Below are 6,667 nucleotides of genomic sequence, written 5' to 3' on the forward strand. Positions count from 1 at the left end.
GTATATTAATTAATGTTTATTTTAATAATCAGGAAACAATAATTTTAATGAAATTAGTAAAAAAGTAAAACCCTATTCTTTAGAATTATACAAACAATAAATGACCAAATGTTTCCAATAAAAATTTATGACTTCTATCTGTGTACATATATATTTGTAAATTAAGAAACTTTTTTCACATCAACGGATGTAATGGGAGCATATTTTAAATCCACAAAAATATTTGGTTCTAAATTTATTTCTTCGCAAAAATTACCAACGAGAACGACAGCTACCTCAGTAAGTTTCTGAAAACTATTGTTTTATTTAATTATTGTATAATTTTTTTAAAAAATATCCTTTCTAGTTACCTTTAACATTTTGGCAAGGTGATCTAATTTCTTTTATTAATGTTATGCTTTCTACCAAGGACAACTTTGATGATTCTAGTTGCGTAATAGTTTTTTAAAGCCATCTAAAATTTGATTTTATAAATGAAAATTGCTGCTGAACAACGTTGTTTTTAAAAAATTGTTAAGCGTCTAGCAGAGATTGGGAACTTTCATCCGTTAAAGCGTGAATTATATTTTTTAAACCTAGAAATAATCTGAATAGAAAATTGGATGATGGTTCTGATGGAGGTGAAATATTTGGAAACATTTCTTTATAAAGTTGAATTCTTATAGGAGATTTGAGTAAAATTTTTTTATGCTTGATATCAGGGAGTTTACAAAAGGAAAGTTTTTTCTAATTTTTTTCGCAACTCTGGTCATTCCATGTACTAAATAAGTACTTAAATTTGTATAAAATATTTTTAAATTTTGTCCTGCCTTGACCATATATGGTGTAGCATCTGAAAAAATGCAATAATTTATGACTAGAAACATCTGGAAGAAGAAAAATTTTTGATATTTATTCTTGTACAAAACGTGATATTGTTTCAAAGTTGGTTTTTTCTAATTTTTTTAAGACCTGATTGCTTAGAACACCAATCATTAAATGATCGACTTATCTTCCTGACGAATCAGTGGTTTCGTCAACACACAAGTAGAAGTAATTGTGACTAATGTTAGTTTTTATATTATCTATTACTGACGAGTATAATGAGTTAATATGGTTTCTCTTTAGAGTCCTTTCACTTGGAATATTCAATATACAATATTTAAAAAAAGTATAGTGTTCATTGGATAATTTTGAAAGCGCTATATTTGAAGGGATTAATGCTCGACTTAAGTCTTCGTGAAAAGTATCTTGTTTGTTTCCTTCTTTCGATCTTGACCGAAAAACAGAGCGTGATATTTTTCTACAGATTTAGTTTCGTCTTTTTTTGCTAAATGTGACGCAGTTCTGATATGTTGATCTATCTGAAATTTGTTTTTGCATGTAACCTGTAATATATTTTTTAATATAAATAACTACAGTTAGAACGGATTTCTTTAATTTTCTACTAAAGGTATCTGTTTTTTATAAAACTTAAGAGGTCGCTGGTTAAATGAATATAGAAATAATAATGAAGAAAAAATGCAATATTTTGACTGTAAATATATTAGCGAAAAATAGAAACTTTAACTGTGAATAAATTACGAGAATTAACTGGTTTTAACTCATACTCTTATCTGTATGTAGACAGAATATAGACCTATATTTTGACTGACATATTGATGTATTCGTAGTCCGTGGAGTAGCGTTGATACCACGTCGGGACGCCGAGGCTCGATAGGACGTAACTGACACACTCGATGTTTTCAGCACGCTGTCTCAATGGGAAGTGTTGTCTTGAGATGGTCAGAAAAAGAACCCTTTGACCGCTAGATGGTTCATGGGACAAGTGCTCCCCATAAATCAATCCTATTGTAGGGCGCTTCTGAATAGCGACAATTCAATTCAATGATCACAGTTATACGATACTTTATACGTTTCGTGTGTATTGGCGGCACAAAAATAACAAAAGAGAAAGTCAAATTCCCTGAACTTAAAACAAAATAAATGAACTAGCCAGCTTAACAATGCGATTTTACGAAATAACAGGAAACAATATATTTTAAAGCGAAGTCGTTAGAATATACCATTAAATTAGATCATGTTATAGTACAGTAAAAGAAAGTAAAAAAAATGTAAAAATATGAAAATAAATACTACATACTTTTCCAAACATTGGATTTCTTTATAATTTTATACTAAAGGTATCAATAGAAGAAATTCCCTTCAAGTAACGATTATTGCATGGCAGCAAATTTAAATATATAATTTATTATTTCCATGTTATTAACGTTAAATTATGTAATCATTAAAATATTTTAAATAACATATCAAATATAGAAAAGTATTAAAAATTTAGTACTTACAATTTAGCTACAAACTGAATAATAAACTTTTATATAGTTTAATCAGAGTAGCGACACTAGTTAATAATCTTAAAATCAAAATAGTTAACACATTAACTTAAGCTTGACTGACAATGCTTAAATTTTTACTTTCACTTTTGAGAACAAAATGATTTGCAAAAGGACAATTTTATTTATACCCCACGCAATGAACTTTTGAAACACCCTTTTATAACGGGATTATAATCGGTTACCTGCTACAACAATACCAAGAATATTAGGTAGTATCTATATCTACTGTCGGTAATATTAAAGACTAAAATATTAAAATAAAATGAACATTGTAATTTCCAGTTACTTACTCATACCATCTGTATGACTAAGTATCTGTATGACGACATCTGTCAGTGTTGAGAGGCGAAAGATACGAATTAATTCAAGTTATACTGGAAGGAAAAGTACAGGGCAAAAGATCAGTAGGAAGACGGCAGAACTCGTGGCTGAAAGACCTGAGGAGATGGTTGGACCGCTCATCCGCAGAAATCTTTCGCGCAGCAGTTACCAAAACTACAATTGCCATTTGGATCGCCAACCTTCGAAAGGAGACGGCGAAATGAGAAGAAGAAGTCATACCATTATCTACGGTTAGATGAATATTATTTAAAATCCACAATTCGAAATAAACTGATGTTTATGCATTTTATACAATTTTTGTATAAATATGCAAAATCCCCAGACTCCCCCAGTGTTCACCGAATTCTAAAAATTCAAACAACGTGAAGGTAAGTTGGATAAAAAAAATTGAAACCAGAGGAAGAAAACGTATAGAGCTTGAAGAGAATATTAAATTTACTATTCGGAGAAAATTTCATGCTTTCTTTTTCCGAAATATAATTCCAGCCTTAAAAAAAGTCGCAGGCGAAATAAATTTCGACGATTTGATACCCAAAAAATTCAAGACTATCGTCGTAAAGGAACAAAAATCTACTATTAAGACGAAACTTGGCTAAACCAAGGATATACTGTCAATGTAACTGCAAAGTGGGGCAAGATTTTGAAGTTAGAAGCCGTCGACAAACCTTTATTGAAGGGTTATCATCGCGTCTGAAAATACCAGGCAAATGACGGGAGATTCATTTTAACACATATAGGCAGTGATTCGAGTTTTTTGGATAATGGCGTGTTACTCTTCGTATCCAAGAAAACCAACGAATATTATAAGAAATAGACGATCAAAAAGTTGAACTTTAATTTTCAAATATTTTATTAAACCTTGAACCAAGTTCTGTCGCCGTTATCAGCAGCAGAGTACGGGCTACTTGGGCGGGACAGGACCGGACATTTGAACTACTCTGACGTCACTGTTGGTAAGCGTTGAACCTGCATTACCGGCCAAGCATGAAACTTAGCCAAGACCGGAACCATTTTATGAACTGTCCATTATTCTTCTTTTTGGTCCGTCAATTCTTCTTCGTCTGTCAATGGTCAATTCTTCTACTTTTCCGTAGCTAACGTCAGAACGAAACTACACCGACGCGGGGGATATGACACAAGCATTACAGACATATTTTTATGTTTAACGATTTGAGACTATCGCACGTGTGGAAACCGTAATGAGCGGGATACTGTGTTTTATCTACGACTAACAGGTCATTTATTTTTAAAGTTGTTATTGTACTTCCGGTCTCCCGTAAGAATATATGTTGGTCATAGATAATTCTTCGATAGCCATCAGGCAACAATTTCCCTTGATCATGTTTATAAAAAAACATACATACATACATTTCGACGTATATTAAACCCGTAACATTTTACTGTCGGTCGACCACCTACAAGATGGACTGACGATTTAAGAAGACTCGATAAAAACTGGATGAGAGCGGCGCAAGATAGACGGGGTTGGAAACATGAGGAAGAGGCCTATGTTCAGCAGTGAACTCTTGAGGCTGGATGATGATGAGTACACATGTTGCGAAGTTGCAGAAACTGTTTGTAGATTTAAATGATGAACTGCAGAAGCATGATGAAAATGTTTTATCCGAAAGGATGATAAATGGTCGGATCTTATCAACTTTGGGTAAGGACTTTGATAATTTTAAAGATTTGTGGGACACGATACCATCAAAGAATCAAACTTTGAATTTACTGATTGAGAAATTGTGTACCATTGAATTTCGTGACCAAAGTACTGTAGAATCTTTTGCGTTTGTTGCACACAATATCCCGACAGAAAAATACAATCAGAACCAAAATATGAAGTCAAAGAAAAATGTACATCGTGCAAAAGAAAAATATCCATGTCACAAATGCAAGAAACTAGGCCATTGGGCGAAAGAGTGTCCGTTGAAAAAATCAGCTGAGAATTTAGGTAAGAAGAAAAGTAATGATACTGCTTTTTTGTCTGTTGTTTTAAGTGCCTCATCTAACAATTGTATTGAAGCTGGAAAATGGTATTGTGACAGTGGAGCAACAAATCATATCACTACAGATAAGCAATATTTCTCATCTTATACAGAATTTGCTGAACCAGAAAGTATATCACTGGGTAAGAAGGATGTATGTATGTTAGCCCATGGACAAGGAACAGTAAAAATTCAAACGCATCTGAATAATAAATGAAAAGGTGCTGACTTGAAGAATGTTTTTTATGTTCCTGAAGCAAGTGCTCATTTGTTTTCTGTGAAAGCTGCTGCACAAAGGGGTTTTATTACAGTACTTGATGAAAAAGGTGTAAATATATATGATAAAAACACTTGTGAATCTGTAATGACTGGGTACTTCCGTAATGGCATGTATGCACTTGATATACGTGTTATGAAACCGACAAATCCCGTTCAAGTAAACTTAGCAGAGTCAACAGATATGTTGCAAGTGGACCATGAAAGATTTGGTCATCAGCATAAGCAACACATAAAGAAGGTATTGAAGAAAATGAATATAGACATTGATGGGTGCAAAGAAAGCTTTTGCGATGGATGTGCAATTGAAAAAATGCATAGATTGCCATTTAAATCTAGGATCAATCGACCACAAGTCATTGGTGAGCAGATCCATGCAGATGTGAATGGGCCCATGTCTATAGAATCACTGGGAAAAGCACGTTATTACGTATGTTTTAAAGATGACTTTAGTAAGTTTCGGAAAGTTTTCTTTATGAAACACAAAAGTGAGGTATGTACTTTCTTAGAACAATTTTTAAATGAAGCTAGTACAAATGGTCATGTAGTAAAGCAACTGAGATGCGATGGAGGGAGAGAGTTTGACAATAGAAAGGTATCTGAACTTCTTGCGAAGAGAGGTATAGAGCATTGTATCACTCCACCCTATACACCTCAGCAGAATGGTGTTATTGAAAGAGAAAACATTTAAGAATATTTGGCACTGAATGTTATGTTCACGTTAACAAGAATCTTCGCAGTAAATTTGATGACAAGGCGATACATGGTTATTTAGTTGGTTATGTGAATGACAGGGATGGTTTTAGGATATGGATTCCATCTGAAAGAAGAATCGTATCGAGCCACGACGTACGATTTAAACCTGAGGTTATATGCAATTTGCGAATTGTTGAAGTTAAAGCCAAATCAGTGAACCAACATCAGTCGGAATGTTTTAGTGTAAATGAAAACTCCGAAGAAGTAAAAAGTGGTATCGGTGAAATTGTGAAATCTGAGAATATAAAAAGTGTAGAAGAAAGTGCGAGTGAAAATCATGAAGTGAATAGTAGTAGCTAATAATGATATTCAATTAAAATATATGTCGACGAATGAAATGGTGGCTGATATGTTGACCAAGTCGTTAAATTCAAAGAAATTGCAGTTAATCTGTCAGAATTTGAATTTAAAATAATGTTTATTTTGTTAAGGTCTATTATTTAGCTTATCTACTTTTCATGTTGAGGGAGAGTGTTAGAATATCCAACATAAAAAGTGAATGTTGTTCTATATGAAGTGACATTGTTGACAGTGCAATGAGTAATGTCATAAATAGGTAATAAACTACTGTCAGTCAAGTTTTGTATTGTTCTGTATGTAAGAAGGAATAAAGTATAATTGTTGATGGCCAGACGTTTATTAGTGCATATTTCCTAAAGTAGATATTTCCTTGTCTCTTGATGTCTTCAAACTAGAAGGAGGACTTCACCTAACTTAAATTATAACAGTTGATAATAAACACATTTTAAAAGTTTGTTTATATATCACAGATGCATATTTCTTCGGTATTCTTTGATCGTTAAGCCACCTAATATTGCGCGTTAAATAAATATTCCCGTTTATATGTTTTGTTTATGCCAAGTGGGGCGAATGAATTTTAAAGATAATTGCATAACTCTCCCTGAGGCCGCTGTCAGGGGCAGTGGTTTC

This window comes from Diabrotica undecimpunctata, chromosome 3 (genome assembly GCF_040954645.1).
Source record: "Diabrotica undecimpunctata isolate CICGRU chromosome 3, icDiaUnde3, whole genome shotgun sequence".
Classification (NCBI taxonomy): Eukaryota; Metazoa; Arthropoda; class Insecta; order Coleoptera; family Chrysomelidae; genus Diabrotica; species Diabrotica undecimpunctata.